The sequence below is a fragment of the Poecile atricapillus genome, chromosome Z (assembly GCF_030490865.1).
Source record: "Poecile atricapillus isolate bPoeAtr1 chromosome Z, bPoeAtr1.hap1, whole genome shotgun sequence".
Taxonomy (NCBI): domain Eukaryota; kingdom Metazoa; phylum Chordata; class Aves; order Passeriformes; family Paridae; genus Poecile; species Poecile atricapillus.
In genome coordinates, this window is record NC_081289.1 from 7,629,105 (window position 1) to 7,656,448 (window position 27,344).

Sequence of the window (27,344 nt, forward strand, 5' to 3'; positions counted from 1 at the left end):
CTAAGACTATCCTCAGAAAGTTTCTCCTTAAAACTGTCTCCCACTGAGGGCTAGGGACAATGAAGTTATTTGATAACTGTCAAAGACATTTTTTGTCAGATGATATATAGCTCATTGTCTTAGTTATATCTCCAAGCTTTTGATTACCTCTTGGCTAATAAGGATTTCCTCAAAGAAGTGAGCTGAAAATATTGCGTTAAAGAGAAAAACCCTGAAATAATGAGCTAAAAAGAGATGCATGGAAATAGTGTAGATCTTCTATTGTGGGACCTTTTTTTTTTTTCTCTAAAACATAAACAAAGGAGAAAAATAGTTCTGGCTAAAATAATTGTGAAAGTCTCACTCCTACAAATCCTGCTAAGAGAAAACTTTCATCTCTAGATTCAACCTCCATTATCTGACAGATGATGGAACTATCTCCAGGAAATGAAAAACCTGACAAAGATTAAATGTGAGATTCACCTAATCTAACTTCATCTCCTTGAAATTCAGGTGACTAAATTAAAGCCATCCTCTTGGCTCTCTGTATTGAGCATGGAGTGGGAGAAATACCTCCAAAGATAAATTAATATTCTGTCTTGTAGTCATCTGCCTTACACAGGTCTGAGTTGCCTCCAAGAGGGGTGTCCATCTCCACTGACTACTGAAAAAATCCTGACAGGCTTGGTAGAAAAGTCTCGCCTATGAAAGTCCAAGTATGCTCAGCACCAGAGGTCACAGAGTGAATTGTTCATGCCCAGGGAGAGTGGAAGGCAGTGGTTTGTTTTGACTTGGAGAATAGCCTAGGACAGGGCCCAACACTGATATGAGGGCATCAGATAAAAAACACAAACAATTTTGTATCTTTTCTATGCAACTGCCATAAAATATAACATTTTTTTCTATTAAAAAAGCAGTAGTACTGTCTTGAAAAATAGTTGTCTTTATGAAAACATAAAAAGTTCTGAAGAATGCAAATACATGGACACTGAGGGGCTTTGTTTCCCCTTAACTCACTGCCCTCATTTTTTACTGTCAGTAGTAAAGCAAAACCCCTCTGTAGAAACATTCACTCCTACAATGTGCTATGGATTTCCAGTGGTGAACTATTAGGTGTTTTGCAATTAACACAGCATGAAAGAACTGTAACTTCTATGGATCTTTGAGTTCACACTTTCCTCTAATGAGAGCCAAGATAAATTGTTCCAGTTTTGGTGTATTGGCTACCAAATTGACCCTGATCCATACCTCACTTCAGTCTTCTGTAAATCAAATAATCTTGCAGTATGTTTGGATCCACAAATTGAAAATGTCTAAAACTTACTCATGCTACTCTAGAAGCTAAAGCCAGAAGAAAAACACATATATTCTCCTCAGCTTTAATTTTTTCCTTCTCTTCCTATGAAATATAATACTTCTTCCACATCCATTTACACTGGTGTTTTTCCCAAAGATGAAATACTGCAGAACCTGAACTAGTGCCTTAAGGCAATTCCTTAGTGATGGAATTATCTTTATTAACAGATGACATAATTTCTCTTCTCAGACAGCAAAATGCAGAGTAAAGAGAGGTGAAGGGACAGAGGCAACTCTCTTTATGCTCTCAACATATTTAATAAACCTTGTCCATAGAGAAGTCTGACAGTGCATGTTCTATTCTGGGTCCATTTGTATATATATTCTTCAGAAGAGGCAGCACATGAATGATGTTGCTGATTGTTGCTGTCAGCATTCAAGGTGGATGTTAAAAAAGAATGGATATTTCTCTGCACATCAGCACTTCTCAAAACTCACCTCAGTGATTGCACTCTGTAAAATTGTGCTCATGCTGAGTATGTAGCACAACATGTGGAATTCCTGGGTCTGAAATCTTCCTTAATAATTGTGGGATCAGGCTCTGGGAAGTTTTGAGGATGTGGGTCATGAATTTCAAATGTTCTACAGAGCAGATGTTTACAGCCAGGTCCTGGAATAGTGACTGTGAATAAAAAACTGAAAGGTGATTCTACCTGAGTCCCTAATCCTGGCGAGGAGATATGAACTGAGTGCCACCCACATGTCAGGAGCTGTGAGCAGTGATTGACAGAGTGGTCTATTTGTGCTCTCTCAACTGCCCTAGGAGCAGTTCCATATAATGAGAGCCATAGCACCGGTGAGGTGCTGGAGGGCAGTTTGTACATGAGCCCAGTCCTGTGTCAATGGCAGGGAAGTGCTACACCAGTGGGTTTTGGTTATATCAGGGCAAGTCATCAAAATGTTGAAAGATGGGAATGGCAGATCAGTCCATCACTGCTCTCCAATATCTGATGCTTGATATATCTCCTTTTGGACCCACATTAAAGGCACTCAGAGCACCCTCCCTGGAGTTCCTCCTGAAGGTCAGGCCTGGCTGTTGAGGCTCTGAGGGTCCCTCATGCTCCAAGGATGATCAGGAAAAGCCCACAGCAGCCTTTGGGGAGGTCACCATGAGCAGTTTTATCTTCAGCATTCCCATTTCAGCATGCCCATTGAAGGGCACCTTGCTTTGAGCTCCCACCTGTGCCACAGACCTAGCCACATCATGGTAAAATATTGGGCTGTAACAGCAAACAGTGAAGAGCAGTCAGGAGAGAGATAGACAGACTGCATTTTAAAATTACATAGCTAGCAACTTTTTCCTTTTTTTTTGGCAAAGTCAGATTCTTCAATATTTTTGCCAGTCTGAGGCATTTTCATAGGAACTGTACCCAAGCCAGGATAACCTCAGGGACTGAAATTTGAAGATTTTGATCTGCTTGAGACCCACAACTCTTGCCCACCCCAAGTTATGCTATGTATATTCCTGTCTTTTTCTTGCTGTTTTAATGTTATATCCTTTGGCTCTAGAGATGCTCATGTGTTCTTTGCCTGGGATGCACACATGGAGCAGAGGGGCTGGAGGCAAGGGCCTGATTTGGGATGTAGCATCCCATAGTTCTCTTCAGCCTCCATCTTTCACTCAAGGAAAACAAGATCATTGCAGCAGTAACCTGATTCCCAACCAGTGCAGCAGAAATTGTTTGCTCCTCTCATCTCTGTGAATTTCAATATCTTCCCACACATTCAGGCATCACTGTTGGGTGACACAAGGTAGGATTTCTTTGCAGAAGGAACTTAATGGGTAGGAAAAATACTGCCTCAGTGTGTAGCTTCCTGTTGATTTACAGTGGTATCTGACTTCTCCCAGGCTGTTTGGTCTCTGAGGGAATTTGAAAAATCTCTATTCATGCTAATTTTGATATCTACCTAATGTTCTAACACACCAAGCAGAGTATGGCATTTGGGTCACTGGGATCTGGCCAACAGGTCACTACTTTGAACAATTGACCTCTAACAGAAAGGAAGCCAAATCCAGCTGAAGTTTGAATAAGGCTTCTTGGAGCATAAGAAGTAAGTAAGATTTTTTCTTCAACTATAAGCATTAGATGCTTGTCTAATGAAAAAAAAAATTAGTTAAGGGTGACAATTTTTCATACACGTCTTTAGAAAAAGGGTGCATACACCAGAGCCCATGATCTCATGTATCATAAATCTTCAAAAAGTAAAACTGGAAGGATTTTAATTAGCCTTCTAATCCCACACCCTGCATTGAAAAAGGCAAGTAATAAGTAGTGAGGCCACCTCTAGCAGATATTTGATTTATAATCTCAGAGAAAAGCAATTCTGCAGCCTGTCTAGGCAACTTGTTGTAGTGCCTCCTTATATTAGTTAGGAAGCTTTCCTTAGTATCTAACCTATATCTTTGTTTCTGCAAATTAAGACGATTACTTCTTGTTTGACCACTATTGAACAGTCTGAACAATTGATCATTTTTCTGTGGTGCTGCTATAAAAACAAAAAAATAACTACCGGAAGATTAGAATCATATCTTTTTTAATCTTTTCTAGATTAAATAAATCCAATTTTTTTAGTATGTGCTCCTAAGCCACTTATTGTTTTCCAGTTACCTTGGACTTTCTCTAGATTATCTCAGTCTTTGTCATACTCTTACAGATTAAATGCCCCCATGTTTATTTCATAGTCAAGTCTTTAATAATACAGGTCACATAGCAATGTGCCTTTATAAAAAACATACAAAATTTTCCTCCTTAATATGTATATGATTTGCTGTATTCTTTCAGATATTATATTGGTTTGTAGCTGAAGCTTTTTTTTTAACTCAGTGCTGGATTCCCTTCTTTCAAATGGAGCATCCTTTATGCTTTTATTAAATTTCATTTTCTGATTTCAAAGCAAACCTCCAGTCTACTCAGATCACTCTGTATTTTGTCATGTGAAAGTACTACTTCACAGATAAAATGCCTTTGCATACTGCTGTGAAGCACCACTGACCTGAATAAGTCTCCATTTCAAGGGCTTTTTTATTGAGATTCTGGATGAGGTCCAGGTATGAAGTCATTACATGGTCAATTATTTGCCAGTCTGCCACAACAGTGTTTCAAGCACATGTACTGGCACTTTATGTATGTGGGAAATCAGATGAAGAGGAAGAACTTTAAAATACTTAAACTGACATTTCTTCTTTTCCATAATACTTTAGATGAGTTTTTAAATTTCCATTTTTATTTATATACATAAATGATTGTATGCACCCAACATTGATTTGCCCACACACTGTCTGTTTAGGTTTTTGTATGCTTCTGACATTAAACAATCCTTCTCTTCTTCTTTTTGTGTTTTTTTTTTAGGCTGCCTCAGGTGTCTCTTGCACATAAAATAATAATATTTTTTCATATGGTCTTTTTTCTTCTCTCTGCAATTATCTTTTTAGACTAATGAGTACTCAAAAGTGAATTGTATATGAAACTAATGGAGGTCAATAGGGGTGACTCAATATTATGTTAATTTAGTTCTTGGGTCCTATTTTATATTGTCCAGATCCATTCAGATTTAAGAGCGAAGAACAGAAGCTTTTGTGTTTCAGTGTTTACATGAGTTTTCCCTTTTTGCTGAAGTATAATGGTTGATATTTGCATTTAATTAAGGCTTAACTGGAAGTGATACTGGAGTTGGCATCATTAGGCTTGAAAGATGTCCTTGAAGCAAATAAATATTAGCATCCTGGCTAAGGGAGAAACTAAAGAAAATAACAGTGATGAATTAAAAAAAAAATGAGAAAAGAAGGAAGAAATATCTTTCACACATCACAGGATTTTCTCCAGATTTATCATAAAAATGAAAAGCACTTTGAAGATGGGAAATTGCAAATGCAGAAACTGTGTCTTCGTATCTGCAATACGTGTAGCCACATGCTTCAAATGAATGTGACTGATAGAAGTGTTACCAGAAAACTGCAGCCAAGAATCAAAAAGCGACTGCTGGATTTTAAAATCTGTGATTCATTTTCATGTCATTAAGACAAGAAATGTGTTTTCTTCTTCCTCTTCTCACTCTGGCTTTTGAACCTTTTCCTTCACCTCCCTTCTCTGGAGGCACATTTAACCTTTGGTGTGTTTTATTGTGATCAAGCGTCTGACTAGGAGAGGAAAGCGATGTGTTTTCTTTCTTTAAATGCCAAAATATCATAAATTCCCACTTCCATGTATCATCTCAGTTTCTGAAGACGTAGGGGAGGTTTCCTTCTGAATGTTTTTCTAGAAGATCTGTGAAAAAATGACTGATTTAAAAGTAGTAAGATATACTTACTCTGGTAATGGAAGACAGACGGTTTTCAGAACTTTGACAATTACAAGTTTGGCAGAGAGTTTTACTTTCTAAAACATCCTGATTTTCAGAAAATTCTATATTACAATAAATGAATCCACTTCCAGGCAGCTCACATTAAACATCAAAACTGAAGCATGTAAAATCTGAAGCTGCATTCAAAATCCTTACTTACCAGATTTCAGTCATAATCCATCTGTTGCCAAGGTCTTAAGGCCCATAGTACATCTGATCAAATTTTCTGTTCATGGGACAAGTTTCCCTTGATGCTGTCATTGGTTTCCTGTCAGCTGAACCATTTTCCTAAGGAATTTATCAGCAGGATGGCATTCAGAATAAGCTTCTTGGCAGCTTGGAATCGGAGGAATAAGTGTTGAATTGGATCTACACAAAAATTTGTATTTAATTTTATTGAGATTAATAAAATAATATCAAATATTTTATCTGTATAATTTTATTGATTATTATATTTTGTTTTTTATATTTTATCATTATGATTTTATGTATAATTTTATTTTTTTAATATATAATTTCTTGGTGTTAGCAATGGATCCCAAGTTTGATTCAAAGTGGTACCTAATATTTAGAAATCCTTTTGATTTTGACTAATAAAATAAAATTGTTAAATAAAAATAATACAAACTGACTAATTTATTTGTTATAAAGTAGAAAATATTACATTAATCTTTACTGGACATAAAAAAGATAGTTTTTGTTCTTGTAAGCAACCTGAGCAATCAAAGAATAAAATGCAAAAGTTCTGAGTAGAAAGCTGTAGTCACTACTTAGAAGTACAAAGCAGAATGACACATGCAAATTAAAGAACATACAGTATTTTTCAAGCTCTAAATCAAATTTTTTGGGATAAAAATGGTGAGAAAATACTTCAGACATGCTCAAATCCCATTTTCTGAATTGATTTGAGAATCCTGAGGCTTGAATCTCATTTTAGGTCATTGAAACTTAAGACACTGAAGGTCAAAATCCAAATGCCATCACCCATACTTCCTACCACCTAGAAATGGGGAATCCAGGATTACCTGTGATGTTTCATAATGACCCAAATCAACTTTAATGCTTCCAAGGCCTCTTTCATGCCACTGCAGAGTCTGTACCTTTGGTGAGTGTCTTTGTTAAGGGGACAGCTGATGATGAATGGGAACACAGCTGACACAAACCAGCACATCAGGTACTGCATCCACTTGGAATTCATCACACCCTGCTTTGAGCGGGCAGCTGCAACAGGCACGGTAGTACCAGACCATGAGATCATCAATTCAAATAGTCTTGACCTGGTCCTAAGCTGTCAAAGTGTTTGTTGTGGTCTCTTCAGTTATCAAATGACTTTGACTCATATTTCAATGGTCTGTCCAGTGTTGCTTTGATGAATTAATAATAATTAACCTGGTTAAACATAATCACAGAATACTCTGAGCTGAAGGGACCCTTGAGGATCATCAAGTCCAGCTCTTAAGTGAACTGCCCATATAGGGATTGAATCCATGATTGGTGTTATAACCAGGCACTCACCAACTGAGCTAATCTCAGGGTCATGGAATTGGCTTTCTGTTGAGTTATTCCTAGTTTCTAGCTCTAATTTCCTGACAATATTTGTCTCAGTCACTAATGAGATCAAAATTTGCTTATCCAAAGAACTCCTGTGGTTTTTAAAGGACATTTTAAAGAAGGCAGTTGTAGACATTTCTGTCTACCCTGAGGTTTCCTTAGCCTGGCCTAAGCATTGAGGGTATTAATGACTTTTATTTTAAACCACTTTTATGTCAATCAGATTTCAAATGATTAACACTGATTCTTCCCCTGAGCAAGAAAACCACACAAAATTTAGTTTATATTCTCTAATGTTTTTATGGTGCCCATTTAGAATTATTTTGATATACCAGTCCTGGAGGCAGAACTACTCAAGATTGCATGCAGAGAACTTTTATGCCTCTTCTACAGTGAAGCAGCCTGATTTCTAATGACACTATGATTTTTCTCTCTGTGTCCCTGACCTAGGTAAGGCTGGTGTTGTTTTGCTACTCATTAAATGAGGAGAAAATCTTCACATTTCTAGATGGTGCAGCAACAGTCCTGGAACTTGCAGGTTTGAAGTACTCAAAACTTATCTTTACAATGGATATTTGCTGAATTTCTATGAATGTCAAAACTCTACTTTGAACCTCCAGAATCTCGAAGAAGATTTTCCATTGAGCATGTGACTGTGTTTCTGTCTGTTGGATTTATTTTAAGAACGTGGCTGTTGAGGGGATTGCATAAAGCAAAGAAGCAAAAACAAGCAAGGAACAAATCACAGCAAGTGGGAGGAGTGTCTGAGAAAAAGTTTAAACCACAAAGTGGCAGCATCAATGCATCAAGAGTGGAAAGGAACCTGAGACAAAACCCTTGGATGGTGGGAGGTGTCTGGAAGCCCTTGTGGATGATGGTAGACAGCATATGGTGTGTGGGTGTCCACTGTGATCTGTTTCCCCCCAGCAGCACATGAACGGTATCCAGTCTCAAAGTCATATTTCCTCTTGGTTATGGTTCTACATGCTCTTCATTTTTATGCTTCACTCCCTCCTGAAACCATACATTTGAAATGGTTTTTGCTCTGTTCTAAGCATTTAATTCCTAGAAAGATATCAACACACCAGAGGGACTTTTAACAAGAGTGAGAAAGAAAAGCTGTGGAGGTGAAAGAAAATATTCACAATAGGTAACAATGGTATTTGTGATAACAGTGATTGCTGCCCATTTCCCAGCAGCAATTTCAACATGTGTCCTTACCAGATACCCTCTCAGTATCTATTTTTAGGGGGAAATTCTTTATTGTGTAATAGGATGTTTGTGTATTTAGCAAGATATAGAAAGGGGAAAGGCGAAAGGGGAATGGCTGTAGGTCCTGATTGCTAAGGCTTAGAAAAGGGAGAGAGGAGGGGATGAGACAAAGTGTTTAAATGCATGTGTTTAAGAATTGTCAAAAAAGAAAAAATGTGGAACAAATAACAATAATATTAATATTAATAGTTATTAAATCCCCTCCATTTTGAATGTGGAAACCGTGAATGAAAAATTACAGCCAGATTAATGAAGGTCAGCAGGGTAAAATAAACGCTGAACTCCAATTCTGCAACAGCTGAATTTTCAGGTTTTGCTCTCTCACTCGTGTATCCTTCAGGACAAAAAATCTGACAGACATTTATCCTGTTGTCACTGAGATCACATTTTGAGGACAATGGTAGATTTGAAAAGGAGATTAGATCACAGTTTGGCTAACACAACCTCTGTTGTCACTGGTCTTGTGGCAGAAAGAAAGGCCCACTGTGAGAAACCAAAGTGGCTCTGAGTGTGTGGCTGTGAGGCAAAACTTGTTCTCCATTTGTATGATGAGAAAATCAAACCTGACAGTGAGACAAGCATAATGAGTAGAGGAGAGCAAATAAAAACCCCAAATTATTTGTAGATTCACTGTTTATAGTGGATACTAAAATCCTGCTATGAAGATTTATAATTGTTCAAGGCTTTATTGTTTAGACACTTAGAAGGCATCCACTAATTCATATGTTTCAATTTCAGAGTAATCAAATAGAAACCAAGAAATCTTTATAAACTAAGGAGTACCTAATCTCAGAACATTAAATCACAACAAGATATTTTGATTTGAGCACTCAGATCTTGAACTGATCATAAAGCTCTCAAAAGATCTGATAATATGGGCTTTACTCTTACCCAAGAGCGGATTCACAGTTATCTTTGTGTTGTTTGTACATAAAGGGTTATTGTTATAGATAAGTGTGTGCTATATTGTAAACCATAATTAACTGACTGAGATTTAGAGGGAAAATAATTAATTTTGATTCATTAATTATTACTTCAGGTGATATAATTGGCATAGAAATATAGCACAAAATTGACTATGTCTGAATTCCTACCTGAAATTGTCACTAGTTTGCTGAAAACACTTGTACTTGCAACCACTGAAAGCAGCAGACAGTATGTTTGCTCTACTTGTATTTCCAAACTGTGCCTTTACCACCAGTTGGTTTCTAAGCCTTTTCTTTAGTATTTGTTCAAATCTTGAGATCAAGTCCTATCAGTGACTATCAAAACAGGAATGACATTTCTGGGAAAAACTTATTATAGCAGTCATTTGGCACTGCCATCATATATTAGAGAGTGTACTTTAATTTGTCAGGTAGCAAACCTGCTTAGAAACACAACAACACATTGGGTATGAAAAACAATTTTATATAAATGATGCACCTAAACTCATGACTATACATTGTGCTAGCAATGCATGCTTTGTGCCTCTCTAGAGTTTTGACTCCTCAAAAGATGCAGTTTGTGTCTTGGCAGGGTGTGTGTATCAATGTGTGGAACACTTGGATGTGAAAAACAATCAGCTGTGACAATCAGCCAGTCAGCAATCTTGAACACCTTCCATCTCTGCTCCATTTATGGGCATCAGTAAATAAAGCTCTGTTCTTAAAGCTATGTTTTCATTTATTTTTTCCTGCCAGCTAGTGCCAGGCAACTTAGTGGAGCCTTCCAACATTGCCTCCGTATGGAAATAAATTGAATCAACATTGTATTTTCTCCCCCAGCATAAACTGTTCCCTCTCTCCTTCACACTCCTTTTGCTTCATGAGAAAACAGTTTCAAAATAAAAAATTAGAGGGCCCTTGTAAATTTTGCTATCAGTTACTTAGATTCGTTTTTGTGTTCCTTTTTTAATAAATAATTACATTAAAGAGGAGAAGAGGGAGAAAATCTAGTTCTACTGCTACTGTCCTCAGTTCATTCTCAGATGAAAACTAATGGTCTCTAGATAAATGTTACAGCTATTGAGCCTTTGAGGACAGATGTGCTTCAGTCTGATCCTTGCAACTTGAATTTGGATTTTAAAATGGTCTTTTTTTTTTTTTTTCCTAATGGTAAATGAATGCTTATTTTTCTGTATAATTTTCTTTTTGGTTTACAGCTGGGTTCAAAAAATCCAGCAGATGACTTTCCCCCTGTGACCTCCCCCCTCTTCTTTTCTTTCCAGTTCTTGCATGAAGAATGGCATTTTCTGTACATGAAGATGAATGTTTTCAAAGAATCTCAACATCTGTAACAAAAACAAACAAACAAAACCCCAAAATGACAAGAACAACAACAACAAAACAAACCAACAACAAAAAACCCCCAAGGACCTTGTGGAAAACATTCTTGGCTGTGGGAGAGAAATCCTATAGTTCATGTCCTGCCTTTCAAATGTGCTTTCACATGTGACTTCAGGCAAATTACTTACTCTCTCCACTTCTGTATCTGCACAAGCTCAGCAATATTTTTTAATATATGGATACACAGGAACAAACAGTCTTATCACTGCTGCTCTATTCTGTTACAGTTTAGATAAAACTATCTTTATAAAGGTTTAATAGTGTTTAAGACAAAATAGATTTTATACACAAGTTACATTTATTGTAAGAAAACAAATGGAAGAAGAAAATATCTATGAATTTTCAGCTTATCTGGACAAAGACTTTTGTTAGCTATTTCCTTGGTAACTTTTTGCAAGAAACCTTTAAAGATAACTTTGTTTTTGGGAGCAGAGAATCTTGAAATATGACAAAGGCTACTGAGAAGTCTTAATACAAAAGCACAATGCATCCCAAGAAAACTTTCATAATGTCACTTATGTGGCTGAATCTCTGAGGAAAGAAATATTCTGCATGGGAAAGCACAGCAAGAGAGCAAAGATGATCAGAAGTATTAACACACAGACTTAGCAACATCAAAGCAGGCAGGTCCTCGTTTAGTTTTGTTGGGTGTGCTTTGGGTTTATTTTCTGGGACACTGCACTGAGTTCGATAGCACTGGAAGACTCGGAGAAAAAGGAAGCATTTTGCCTTCCTTCACAGAAACATTTCTGAAGTAGATTAGATGTGTCATGAGAGATGATGCAGGGCAATTTGTAGAAGGAGATGATACGATTAACAATCACAAATAGAAAACAGAAGCAGTCGATAAATATTTCTGTGCCATAATTGCAAACAGGCAAGAATGATGTTCTCGCACAACATAAAGATGAAGTACCTTTCTGTTCACATATCATCTACTGAGGACAAACAATGAGGAATCTGTGTGACCTAGATGACTTGCACATCACAGCCCAAAGTGATGATGAACATTTTGACAAATGATGAGGAGAACTCAGAAGAGTTACAACAATCTGTAAGAAGGATTCAAGAGGGATATTTCATGAAAATTATAAAAGGATTATTTTTTAGAAAGTTACAGTTTCTGGATGCCAAAAGTACCTGAATTATTCAAGTAATTATTAATTATTACATTAATTTTTTGGAACTTTTGTGGGGATTTAGAGTCTTGTGACATTCTAATTAAAAATATTGCACTGTGAATTACCAAGGATGAGCTGATGAATGGTGTAACTGACAAATTGTAAGCAGTTTTTATTCATGGAGAATTTTCATTATAGGTTTTCCTAGTGGAAAACATCACCATGGAAAATCTACCTGATACTGCTCAAGATTTTTGTCCATGATTTGATAGTAAATATATCAACACTGTCAATAAAGTATGTGGTTGGCACAAAGAGCAGAGGAACGGTGAAAACATGATGAAGTAGAGCAGTCAGATACAATGACCAAGACAATCTGGCGAACTGATGTATTCAATCAAGATGCTTTTCAGGTCAGGTGAATGAAAAATTTTATCCATGGAAGTATGGGGAATGCAGCTCATTCCCACAACAGAGGAATCAGAACTACAGAAGATATTTAAAATGTATAGGGATAATAGTAGAGAGAGAATCAGTGGATTCTGCAGAGGTTTTCTGCAACAAAAATACTCATTCCAAGTCTTGTGTGTGGAAGCAGTTAAAATAAGAAACATCTTCTTATATAGTACTGATGAGATGATCATTATTGCCTTACTAACAATTCTAGAGCCTACAATTTCAAAGGAATATTAGAAAATTGGAAAATAAATCTATTCCAGTTATTCAAGTGATGGCGAATATACATTCCAGTGAATCCTGCTTGGGTTTTCAGTCTTTTTTGCCTAGCAGGGAAAGCCTACATTGATTTCTGGACACTAAATGTAATTCAGCTGGGAAAGATAGTTTAAATACAGTGATTACTTAATAGTTAAATGCAAATGTACTTGAGAAATTGATAAAATTGTGCTGGATCCTTCTCTCCTCATTTTTCCATACCAGAGGGCATATTTTGGTCACAGATTGTTACCTCCATAAAGGAATAATGTGGTGAATATCAGAGATAGGAAGAAATTTGGACTAGATGGAGATATATTGCTGCCTGCCACAGAGAGATATTGTTATGTAAAGGGGAAGCCACTGGTGACAATCCAACACCTTTGGATCAGGTCTTGGCTGTGTCAGTTTTCAACCCAGTTTGAACATTTTTGGGATTGTGACAAGATTTAAGTCTGAGTAGTAGGGCAATAATTACCAGTGGCCTATCATCCACATTAATGTGATTTCCATATCAACAGGAATAATATCATAGAGATAATAGAAGTTACATTTATAGAAAGTGTATATTACAAATTCCTCCCTCTCTACTCATTCCATCAGGAGGAGAGCTGTTGGTAACAGAGCTTTATAGCTATAACAACTGATATTTTCTCTGTAGAAGTACTAAGTTAAATCCCAGTAATATCACCCAGCAGAGCAGCTATCACAACATCAGCTCCTGTGCTGGTAACCAGAAAATGCTCTTTATAGCACTCCTGAGTGTAAATTTTATGTACTACAGCTAAAAATACCAATTTTATTCTTTCTTTAGTAACCTCTTCTAGAGATCATGCATCAACTTACATATCATATTTCATAAATAATTATCTTACAAGGAAATTTAACTTGGTGTAAAAATAAAATGTCAATCCCATTTTTCTTCCACAGAAATATCCTTATGCCAAGAGAAGATGAAACCTTCACCATATGCTCATAAATGAAAGAGAAAATATGTTATCTAACGGTTCTGAGTTAGCAAACTATTCTAATTGATTTATTTTTCTTAGTAATTGCACTGCTAAAATGTGTCTGTGCTTAAACTGCCACCAGCTTCGTCTAGCATCTCCTATTTTAAACACTGGGCAATGAATGCAAAAAATTGATCATATTGTCACAGATGATGAATCGGGGCTTTATATTTCTAATACTGCTTAAAATGATTGAACTTTTAAAAAATTATCTTAATTCTAAAAAATATAAATATTTGTTTGAGACTGGTTATTAATCCAAGACTGGGTTAATAAAGAACAAAGACAAAGTACTTTCTTCTTATCATAAAACTTCCTGGTTTTATGAATATATACAAAGAAGTTTAATGCAGATGCTCATATTATTCTTGCTTCAAAGAAGAGTGGATGGGTTTTTTGGGCTGACATTCCCCAAAACAAAGGATTGAAAATCAGAATATACCAGCAAAAACTAAAACAAAAGAGAAAAAAGGATGGAGATAACAGTGAGGTCACTAAGCATAAGGTTCTGCTTTCAAATCACCAAGACAAAACCTATGAGGCCTCCAACATTTATGCTATAGCTTGTCTTGTTCAAGTGTTCTATGGGAAAGCAGAGAGGAAAATTTGCACATTTTCGTGTGAGCAACCTTCGTAAAATCACCAACACTCCTTTTTAAAATAACAAATGAGATATTAGCATGTTTCATCAGAGCAAGCATTAAGTCTGAATATAATGGTGCAGTTTTATGGTACCCTGAGAGTTAAGTTTAAAATCATGGGAAGTCAGGCAATATTCTATTCCTGGTACTTTCATGCTTGTGGGGGACTCCCTCATCATCTCATCTCAGTCCTAATATCTGCTGCATAAGCACCTTTGTGATCATGGTCTTCAGTGGAGTTGCCCACTGAGCTGGAAGGATTTTTACTCAACAGTGTCCATACACAGGAAATGGCCCAGCTTCATTATAAAACAGCTCTCAGGGAATGTGTTTCAAATGTGGATTATGGCAAAAATGATATTTTTCCTCAGTACAGCCATGATCCAATACCTATTCCAGTTACTAACAGTCTCCATGGACTTTAATCAAGCACTTGAACCCTTGTCAATGTTTCTTGCAGCTGGATTATATTGTCCTTATTTCCCATTTGTGAGCATTGTTTATTCAAAAGTTAGAAAAATGTTTTGATGGATTCCTGCTGGAAAGGTCAAGTCATATATGCCCATGTAACTTTTATTGACCAAGTTTTATATATTGAAAATAGATGGGGAATCACCTATTAGAAAAAGTTGCCTAATTATAATGTCTGGAAAACCTACAGTCCCACTAAGAACAGATCTCCTTCCCTGGAGATATCCAGGCAGCTGTGTAACATGACAACAGACTGTGACCTAGCATTCAAAGAGTATAATTCCATATTCAAAGAAACCTGGTTTAGGCATCTAGGAAAACTGTTTTTGCTGTAGACAAAGCAACAGCAGGAAAATGACAATTTGAAGAACACATTGAAATTAGCCATGAAAATGGCTGTAGAAAGAATCAAACAAGAAAAGCACTGAGTGTCAGCTAACCAGCTGCTGCTTGTGAATTTTCAGTATTTAGCTTCCTTCAAGCACTCAGGTTAGGAAGGATCTCTGCCAGATTTGTAGTCCAGCAGAGCCAATTGCAAAGTTAGATCAGTTGTTCAGATTCTTGCCCAGCTGAGCATGTGCCCCCCTACAGCCCCTACAGGATATCTCTTAGATCGAGCTGGGATGGGGCTCTGAGGAACCTCGTGTAGTGGCTGCCACCCCTGCCTATGGCTGGGTTTGGAACCAGATGACCTTTAAGGTTCTTTCCAATCGAAATCATCCTATGATTCTATGACCTTTTGGGCCCAGCAGTCCAGTTTTCTTTCCATGCACTTTGTGGCCCAGACTGCATTTTCTCAGTTTGGTTACTGGGCACTTCTTGGACAATGTTTCTAAAGCCCTGCTGATTTCTGGTGAACATCATTTATAAACCAGTTCTCATTCACAGACTCAGACATTTCATTAGAGAAGGAACAGGTGGATTAAACCTAACTGATCTAAGTAAATCAGGGGTACCAATTAATAATAACCTTTTTGTCTTTCATGTACCTTCCACAAATTGTTTTCTTTCAATGCACTAATACTGGACCTTGTTCATTCTCTTGTTTTATTTATTCTTTTAAATTTCTATTCAAGTCCATAATTGACAAAATCATCATGAAAATAACATATTAAACAGAATGAACTAATAATCACATTTCTTTAATTCAAAGTTTGAATTGATTAAGTCAGGATAATCAGGAATCTAGTTTTAAACATGTTGTAAGTAATAAAACCCTCTCTAATATTTTTGTCTCTTGAGCATGAAGAACTAAATAGTCTTATTTCTATTTTTCCAACACTTGCCAAGATATGACAATTGAGATTTTTAATCCACATTTTTGAGACTGAGATGTCAAAATTTTAGCACCTTGAGCCAATGTCACTATTCAGAAAGCAATTTTATTTTCAAATGTTTGGCTGTTCACTTCAGAAAACATCTTTAATTTGCCTGTGTCTCTCAGTCAGCTAATTCCCCCCTGACTTGGTTGGAAACAGACTGAAACTACTAGTGTGGTTTTCATAGAGCTTTCTGAACAGCCAGCAGACAGAAGATACATCTTTGATCCGTGAACAACCTAGGCCAGATATTTTATGTGTAGCTTAGCAGTGAATGCCTCCATATTTCATTAGCAATCTCCAGTAAAATTCTGTTCTCCTTCTGCCTTCAGCAAAATGCAAGAAATTACAAGGATGACATGAAGTGTAGAAGAGAGGAACATTATAAAAGGAACTACTTAGAAAGTGAGAAGTGGCAGTGCTCACTTGCTTAATATTTGTATAAAAACCTCTTGAAGATGAGAGGAATAGAAGCATTCTTTTTTTGGTTTTTTTTATGCACTGGTGTGTTGCACATCCTAATTGAAACTTGTGGAGCAGAAAGCTGATCTTGCAGTAATGTTTGTGGATACAATTATGGAAATCCTTTGAGTGTGATTAAATTATACAGTGCCTGGATATTAAAATCATTTCAGTACTTATGACTGTGGTAGAATCCATGGCAAAGTGTGAGGTGACACCTACCTGATCAACCTGTTTAGGAAGGACATAATGCACAGCAGTTTTCCAATTAACAAGTTTTTTCTGGTGGCGAATAACATACATAAACGAGTCAATTCTCCATGGTCTGTTGGGCAAATTTGATCACAGATGATGTGAGGACATTCTTGAAAGACCTCTCAGAAGATATGATCAGTATAAAATGGCCATTTAACAGAGGAAAAGGCATGTTTTAATATTAATTTGAGTCCAAGAAGTTTTTAGTTTATTATTCATTACTAAATCCAGGTCTTTTAGTGTCTTTTACAAGTCTAGGTTATGGAACTTGATACAGTTATTTGTTGGAGATACAGTAATTTATCCACTACCATAGGCTGATTTAGTTCTTGTTGTTCATCTCAAAAAATTGGTTGATTTCTTTTCGCAGGTAAAGAATATTTTAATTTATTATCTGTTGTGAATACCTGGGCAAGTGTCCAAAGCTTCAGGATGTGTTGTTAATAAACAAAACTTGAGAACAGAGGAAGAAATCTTTTGCACAGACAGGAAAAAAAAAAAAAAAAATTGAAGTTCTGTCTAACACAAAGATATACTTTAAAAATGGTATTTCCTGAGAAGAAATATGGTCCATCCAGAATATTAAAATTCAAATTCTTAGTAGTTCTGATTTTAAGAAAAATCACTTAACTCTGTAGGTTTTCTAAAATATTCAGGCTCCTAAAATTCACAAAAAATAATCAGACTAAAGTCTGGTTTCCCAAAGCACAAATACGCTTTAGCTGCTTCCTCACTTACAGAGAAATTATCTTTTTAAGGCCATTATAAATTTGATCATCTCCTTAACTCAGGACTAGATTTTACCCAGGAAGTGTTTTAATTACCTGGATAACTTTCATTGCAAACTCACTTGATTCTCATTTTGGGACAGAATTACCTGAGGTCTAAGGCTGTGGAGGAAGGCATATACACTATGTCAATTAGTAAATGGTTCAAGTATGTTCCTGATAAAAAATCGCATCTCATTTCCAGTTTGGAGGTTTGGCTGTCAGCCACTGGGTCTTGTTATCACAGATGAAAGAGCCCTCTGATATCAGGCACTGCTCCCTGCGTAGGTGGAATGTTCCCCATGTTGTCCATATTAATCTGATTCATTGCTGCTACTACATTATCTTTCATAAGTTTTTCTAACTGTCAATTTTCAAACTAGTGCTGGTTTTGATATGCTGCTTGTTTTTGTAGCTGAGAAACCATGAAATAGCTGCAGAGGACTTAAAAGAGATCTTCATCTGGATGAATTATTACTGATGGGAAAAAAAAAATCTACATCTTTGAAGGATGTCTTGCACTTCGGACTACAATTTTCTAACAACTTTCACCACAGAGGCCTCATGTTTGCTTAAATAAATGACTGAAGTGCCTAGACATTTAGTTTTCTATGTCTGGTTCCCAAAATGGAAGCTGGAACTCTCATGGTAGGCACCTTAGCTCAGGTTTTTCTGGCCTAATTTTCAGCTACATCCTCGTGATGTCTACTAGCTACATGCCCTGGCAGTGCATGTCTGGCCAAGAAGAAACACAAGGCAGGTGGATTTACCTGGAATTTAGGAAAGTAAATAAAAGTAAATTAAAAAGGCACTTTTCCCAGTGCCTGGAAAGTGTTATCCACTGCAGGGTAATCCATGCAGTGCAGCAGATGCCCTGAGAACTGACTACAAAGCTGCTTAATATAGTGGAGTGTCTGAAATTCTTCCCCTCCTCTGCAGCTTAGACATAGGGCTTAGGGCTCATGGAAAAGAGATGAATTCCAGCATCCAAAAACCTCTGCTGTGAAGAAGTCCACAGATACACTTCCCAAGATCTCAGAAGAGATTGCAGAAGAGACATTATTTTCTCTTTTCTCTCAAACCTCACAGTGGTTTCATTAATTGGCTTAGCAAGTGAGAAAAGAGGCTGTTTTCATCAACTTATCGTGGGCCAACTTGAGAGGGCTCTGTGAGCACAGGGATGAAACCCTTTTTGTCAAAGCTGTACAAGAGCATCCAGAAATATAACTTACAGATCTCTCAGGTTCCAAATCATCCATCTTTCCCCAAAATCCAGGAAACTGCACAGTCACATTTCCTACATTTACTTTCTTTTCCTTTGATTTCTTTTTAAAGTTACTTACTGACCCATGACAAGTATTTTTTGGAAAAAAAACCAAGAAAATTTTGTTTATTCAGAAGCATTTACTAACAACTCAAAAATCAATATAAAACACAATATTGCTGTCATACTTGTATTCAAACAGATCCAATACACATTACACCTTTATTTTTGTGGCAAAACTTTCTCCTTTGTGAAAAGCTTGTTTTAGAAAGTAATGGAAAGAAGGGTGAAAAGAGCAACTTGTCAGAAGCTGGGCTTCCAAGCTGTTTGGAAAGGGGAGAAAGTTTTGGCTGGTTGCTTATCCTGAAATTTTTCAAGATGCTTTTTGCTCAGATAAAATCACAAGTAAAGTTCAATTTGGATGTACTGCTGGTTGGTTGAATTTATACTGACTCTTGAAAATAAAGAGACTACCCAGAGGCCATAGTGTGGCTTAATTTCCATTTTGGAAAAAGATTGTTGTTTACTCTTGGAAGATGATATTGAAGAATAAAAGATAGCCTCATTATCTTACTTAGTTCCACTTTTGCTTAGATTCTTTTCTTTCCCTTATCCCTGTCACTGAGAATACTGAATACCCTTCTAACTGAGAGAGAATTAAGATATGGAAGGAGGCTCAAATAAATGTGTGCCTCATCAAGAGCTGGTGGATGACAAGACTACAGACAAGATTAAAATCTGGGGTTTTACCTCCATAGAAACTTCAGAGAACTGCAGAGAGAAAAAAACTGAAACACACAAATTTTGAATGCCCTCCAACATTTGACAATTTGATTATTTTCTCATCTCTGTTTACAGACTTTGAAGCTGCTTACTGAGATATTCAGAAACAGAAAACTTTATAAGATAAATAACTGAAAGAGTGGAGAGTGAGAGAAGAGACTTGCTATGGCTGGACCTATAAAAAAATAAAACATGGTTCTCTGATTAATCTTGAAAACACATGAAAATGACCATGGAATTTACTTCCTCTTTAGGGATGGAAATAAGCAGGAACTTATCAGGATAATACGACATTCAGAGCCTGGCCTTGGACAGCATAACATGAACTGACAGCCTTTCCGAGGAATTTTGAGGGTTTGGCTCTATCTGAAGTTTCTTCACATTTCCAGATTTGGCTCTGAAAACCAATAAGAGGCATTTAGCAGAACCAAAAATATTGGATCCAATTTTCTGAGTAAAAATCCATAAGACCATCCTTCTTCCTAGACTGAGACATTTTACTAATAAAGGGCACACAGAAGACATCCCTGACCCTTTTTTTCAGTCTCCATCTACTATACTCTTGTCATGAAGAAGGGAAGAAAAATGTCAGAGCAAAATAAAGGAAAATTATCAGTTGATAAAAGAAAAATATCAAACCTGCTTGCTAAAATAAACAAGTGCAAAAGGCAAAATGTTAGAGAATACTTGTTTTCTAGCAAAACTACTGGAAGGAGTATGAGCAAGTAAATATGCACAGCATTCCTGGAGGAGAAATAAGTAGGGATCCTATTATACTGCTGCTTATGCACAGCTTGGAAACTTCACTATAAAAGCTGCAGGGAACAGAAATACACTGTATGCAAGCAGAACATCCTTGGACTGTTTATGACACTACATGTATGCCATACCCTGAGGTTCCTATAAAATACTTATTATTTTCCAGTTCAAGCTGTTTGGCTTAGCTGTGATTTGGGTAATATTTTCTTCCACTGGAAGAAGTGCTAGATGTTGGTATAGGCTGGAGTGCTACAGCTGCATATCCTCGTCTTTCTCAGATTGCTCATAAATTTGCAGGCTGCAGTTATCAACCACAGATATTCCAAACTGCGAGTGACTCTGCCTGTGGTTCCATAGAGCATACCAAAGAGTATACCAAAATTTCAAGTTCATTTTTTCCTCCATCTCTATGGCTGTGCATTTCTTATCACAGATATAAAATGCATTAATTTACTTGGACTCTGAAATACATGGGGAATCACTGATGTCCAGGGGGATCTCTGTTAATTTCAGGACAAAATATAAGACTGAGTAAACTCACAAGCTTTTAGTATGCAAACCCAAGGTTTTTCTTGGTTTTGTTTGGAAGGATTTACAACTATTTCAATCAAGAAAAATTTTGTAAAAGGACAGAGTAGGAAAGGCGAAACAATGACAAAACTTGAACTCTTTGACAAAGAACAAGGAAGCTTTTGATTAGGAGGAAGAAAATTTGAGAAAAATTTCCTTTCCTGAGGCTGCACCTAAAAGCAAAGGAGGATATCAACTAATGCAAAACCCTGAGTACCGAAACAAAGGAGCTCTTGGTGAGTGGATTAGGATGGGTGGAAATTCCTTGGGGTATACCTGTAAAACCTTCAAGGACATAGAGTCTGGAGTGAGAAGGGCATACAGAGCTCACTCCCAAGGATAAATCCCACCTGAGCAGAGGCTGGAAGGGAGCACTGGAGAGACCTACTGCAGTGTGTGTTCAACCTGTCCTGTTAAACCATGCTCTACTGCACTGCTTTGGCAAGTCACACATTCCCTTGCAGGACTGGCCACAGATCGCTGCCACTATCACCACGGACCAGGCTTGGGCACACACAGAGCCCACTGCAGGAGCCAGGGGCCATGAACAGCCTGAAGGCTCAGTCACAGGAGGCTTGGGTTGGAGACACTCACCTCAGAGTGGGCAGACCATGAGCTTTTCTTTTAGAATATCTTCAAGGGATTCAATAGCTTAACTGCCCATGGGAAAAGAGCTCAAGAGGAATTTTGCTCCAAAGGGGTTCCTCTCTCTTTTTCTTGTGATATTAAATATTCTCTCAGGATAAACAATCTATTTGATGATTTTCCACTGACTGATACTCAGCTCAGGGAAAGGACAAGCACATTTTGCCAAAATTGCCTCTGGATTAGGGTGTTGCATGCCCCATTGCTAGAGACATGGCCTACTGAAGAAAACATTACGATTTAATTATACTGGTGAATGCAATATTATTTGTGAAATAAAATTGCCTTTTTATGATATTTAGCTTTCTTGGATCTTTAGAGAATCATTAAACAAAGTAATTCCCTATTACCTTAGTGAAAAGGAATTAATGAAAGAGCAAAGTTATCAGAAAGGTCTGAAAGAAAATGATTATGAGTTAATAATGTTTCAGGAATTTAAATGTAAAATCCTGCTAATAATCAGAAGAAATAGCTATGCGGGATCAAACTATCATGCAGAGCCTCCCACAATGATTTATTCATTAAAGAAAAGGAAAATTATTTTCCATTACTCCAAAGACTAACCTCACAGTGAAAAAATAATTTGCCATTTACAGTGCTTCATCTCTAGAAGTGCTTCATCTCTAGAAGTGAACAGTGACTTGCAAACAAAATATTTATTTCTATTAATAGTAATAAAAAAAGAGTAGTTCAATTAACTTTCCTGGATACCCTCTTCTAACATTTTTATATATTATCCAGCTGTGTGATAGAAAAATTACAATCTAATAATTTAGGATCATGCAACATACTCTAATTGAAAGCTTTGCAATTATTTCAGTGTTTTGAACAGTCATTCTCAGCTGCATGCAAATATTCTTCTCCTATGTGACTTTAAGATCCTAGAAAATAAGTTTGGGCTTAAACCTCCTAATTTTTCTCTTATTCTTGAGAATTCTTGGAAAAATCACTTCACACTCTGATGTCTGCATATGGGAAGCCTGCAAGACTAATGCATGATAGGCTGTCAAAAATGGAATAATACAGAACTCCCTTCAACTAGTATGAAGAAAGATACCAAATTAATTTCTTTGGGTATTCTGTATTCTACATTATCTGATTGTAGTTGCCTATACTTAGACTTTTATTGTTCTTTGATATATCTCAGGTTATTCAGGCTTCTACAAGAGAAAGGCAAATGCACAATCAGACTTAAAGAATACCAGAATGCTTCCATTTTGAGAAGTAGCTACTTGGGGCAATTAATTCTGTGTCATGGAATTCCACTCCTGCATTTTTTGATGTGGGGTAAGTGTCTGAGCTTCTGTCGTAGATGGACAAGCTCTAACCAGGACAGTCCATGGAGCCTGCAGAACCTTTTGGATGACCTGTTACCAGGTCCTCCTGAGAACATGGTTTTCCTGTAGTTCCTGTGTTGCATGTGCCGACAGAATGGGAGCACATTTCAGAGGGTATAAAGAAAAGTTTTTTCTCTAATCTGTACAGCCAACAGTGGGACAAGTTTTTGGCAGGTGGTATAGTCTCCATTTGTGGAGATTTTCAAAACTTGGTGAGACAACCCAGAGAAATCTAAAAAGACCCCACAGATGGCTCTGCAACCTTGGAGGTAAACAGAAAGTTGGAACAGAGACCTCCAGAGGTCTCTTCTCTGATTTATCACATGATCTCCCAGTCCTTGGATACTGTAGAATACTTCAAACAACAGTAACACCAAATGTTGAACTTCTGGACACTGCATTGAGCTCTTGAGCAGCTCTGTCAGCAGCTGGAGTTTATAGACCCAGACCACATGTAGACATTTATATATTGCCAGCTGAATTTGGATCCTAGTCATGAGATGATGAATCCTCACATATAGTTAATATCTCACATGATAGTTAAGCAGATGTAAAGAAAGGCAAGGCTCATCAGGCATATTTTTTCCATCTAATTCACAGTGTGTTTATCCATGTGTGAATGCGAGACACATCATGCAGAGATACTAGAAAATACTGCGCCTATTTTTCTCTGTCTTTACATAAACTGTGCAGCCAAATCTCTTTCCCTTTGGTTGATCAACTCTGTGGCTGGGCTACTGAGTAGCAACCCATAAATAGTAGAAATTTCTGTGGGCAAAACTCTGCCTAAATTGAGAGGTATAAAGGAAGCATGAGGGGACAAATATACTTTAGTGATTGTCTTCACAACACTCCTGTAAGGGAGCCAAAAATTTTCCCAACTGTACAGATGAAAACTAAAGGTGCGTAGGTTCTCCCTTTTGTGCTTGTCATGTGAAACTAGGTCTTCACTCATATATCTAAAAACAGGAATACAGTGTCAGTTGAAATGCCCTCATAAATCCATGCTGTCTCTGCTGCCAGTCCAAAAAGGCAAGCTCTCCTGAAGATTCTGTGTCATATATCGGTGCTACACAGATATCTTGGATTCTGCAGAATACCTACCATGTCATTAGAGACATTTGTGCAGTTAACTGAATAATTGAATATTTAATCCTTCCTTACAGTCAAAAGAAAGTAGTAAATAATTCCAAGATGCAGTTCATGACCTTGTTCAGACATTTAAACTGTTCTGATTCATTACAAGTGTAATTCAACATGTCTTTTGTGAAGCTATGAAAGACTGAATAATATTCCATTTTTATGGAGCTACTGTTATTTTATATTTAAATTATATCAGATGCTGAATTTAAACCCAGCCCAACATAAGTGTCATATTGAGGATTTTTTTCTGTAGCACATGTGCCAGAACACTGCAGCTTTTTCCATAGGCACATGAAGCTGCCGAGTGTGATCATATGCTGGCAGTGAGACAAAACACAAACAGAGAGAAGCATTTGAACTTCTCCAAATGTTTTGAAATCTTTCCCAAAAAAGTATTTTAAATTGTAGAGAAGTGTCACAAAAGTCATCCTGGGATACCTGAAAAAAGGTTGTTGTGAGCTGGGGGTAGGTCTCTTCCCATAACTAACTAGTGACAGGACAAGGGAATATGGCCTCAAGTTGTAGCAGGGGAGGTTTAGTTCAGAAATTTAATTTGGGAAAAAATTCTTCACTACAAGGGTCATCAGGAACTGGAACAGGATGTCCAGGGAAGTAAAGGAATCCTCTTCCCTGGAGGTGTTTAAAAGATGCATAGATGTGGCACTTAGGGACATTGTTAGGTATATAGTTGGGCTTGATGATCTGAGAATTTTTTTTCCAAACTAAATGATTCTTTTTTGTCTTCTTTTTAAGGATCTCAAGACACCCACATGATCACAAAGCTTCTATTTCTGAATGCTCCCATCTTGCCCATCAGAGGGGAATGCTGAAAACTAACAGTGAATGAACCTGATATAAAGCACAGACATTTGCCCATAATTGTGTGCATCTGTGGTGTCTGTGGGAGTGAAATATAAATCTTTAAAAGTCTCTGCCTTTATCATATATTCATATAAATAATGGAGTTTTTTTTCTATTTTGACCTTATCAAGGTCAAAAATCTCTCTCCATCATTACCAGCTGTTTCTAAATTAACACAGTTTTTCTTTGAAATGAAACACATGAAAGAGTTTTATTGATTATTTTCTTAATAGAGAAAGTTTCAATGGTGGATTATCACATCAAATATTTCTAACACTAATGAAAATTTACTAATGGATAACATGCTCTTTATTATCTAGACAGCAGAGTGTCATCTTAAGTAGATTAATTTTATTATTTAAATTCTGTGAACTGAAGGACAGCTCATCTAGAATCTGTTATGGACGAAATAAAGAGAGGTTTTGAAGGAAACAACCACTAATTTTAATTTTAATGCTCACCGGTGAAACTAAAAATGACACATAGTCATTTAGTTTCATCAAAAACAAAGATTATTTTGATCTATGACAAAGTTATAGCCTTTAAAAAAAGGCAAGCAAATGAACATTTTAAAATACCTTTTTGAATTAAAATTACCATTTTGAAAATATAAGAATGAATTATTTAGTCTCCTGATTAGTTTTTTCTCTATTTTCAGTACAAACAATTCAGAAATGTGAGAAATTCAAAGTTTTAGTGCCATTAAATCAGCACTTCCCAAATACTGGCACACAAACCTTTTGACAGAAAGGATCTCTGAGTTTAACTTTGATCACTTCTAGCTCTCAAAAAAAATCTGCATCAACAGACTGTGATTGCAGTTTCTTGAGCTTATCACTCAAGATACTTTTATACTCAGGACTTTTACAGTTCCTCACTTTCCAGGTCTTTTTTTCAGCCTTCCAGATAATATCTTTATAGGAAGCTCTATTTGAAGAGTGAAAAGGGTGAACTCACCCTTCCTAAAAAGGGTGAGTTCTTCTGCAACAAAATTTTGTATGAATCCCTGAAATTCACCTGGCACCGCAGGTTTAGAACAACAGGTGTCCCCACTCCAGTTGCACATGGGTTTTAAAGTTTACTGTATAATTTTTTTACAGCAGAATTGTCACTTTTGTGTACATAAAAACATCTCAGCTGCATTAACAATGTGCTCCTCTGGGGCTAACTGGCTTTAATAGGTGTGTAAGCTATCATAACTACACTGATAACAGATAACTGCACTGTGGATCAAAAATAACACTCACTAGTGCATATCACAGTCCTCTTTAATGCTCTGGGCGAGAGTGTGGCTGTACACTCCTCTGATCAAGATCAAGGTGGTTGTGAACATACAACAATGCAGAGGACTTGTGGATATGTCCTACTGAAGTTTTGCAGGAACAGGTAGGACCTGCAGTTTCAGGACTGGCACAACAATAACCAAGTCAAGTCTTACCAGTGCAGCTGGTCAGTTCAGCAAAGATGTTCAGATATGATTCACTATAATACACCACAAATCTACTCTGAGGCAGCGTCGTCCAGGGTGCATTTGAGAGCCTTGGGAAGTTTATGCTTTGGAACGAGTCTGAGAATGTTGTGGAAGATGGTTCCCTATGAATAAAATTAGAAGAATCATCAATATTAATATTCAGCTCCATTTGTAATTTGTATTTGTAATATTTAGCTTCATATATAATATATGAATTGTCCAGGAACAGGAACAGGACAACACCAAATCAACTTGGTCTTAACAACAAAGATAATTCAAATTAAAAATAAAAGGTTCTGAAAAACATGACAGACGCAAAACAGAATATTTGTGTCTGGCAGAAGAGACAACTCCAATGACTGACTACATAGCATCCAGCCCCCTACACAGTTTTGTGTTGTGAGAGATATCACCCACCAGAATACTCAACCACCAAATGTTATTCCAAGAAGTGTACATTGAATATGACACACATACACTTTTCATGGAAAAGCCTCACCACAATTAGAATTTATGCTGTTAATTGCTGCTTTTTGGAAAATACACAAAAAATTTCCTTTTTGCCAAGCTCAGAGAAATGAGTGACCTTTGCAAGCCACTGCCCAACCAACCTGGGAAGGAATTGGCAGAAAAAAAGTCCAGCTCTCTACAAACCCTTAGAACCGTGTTGTTTCTACAGTGTAATTTTTGATAGTGGTTGTTATGACTGTCATTATAGAAAAACACATATTGCCAGTTATGCATATCTTTTTATTTTGCTACCATGCATAGTAAATACTATAATCAATAGTTGACTACCATAATCATAGCAATTAGTATGCAGCTTTAATACTGAATCACTGCCAAGAATATTTTTCAACATCAAGACTGTCCTACTCTTCTCTCTGTAAACACAGCAGTATATTCCTCTTCAAACACTGCAGAC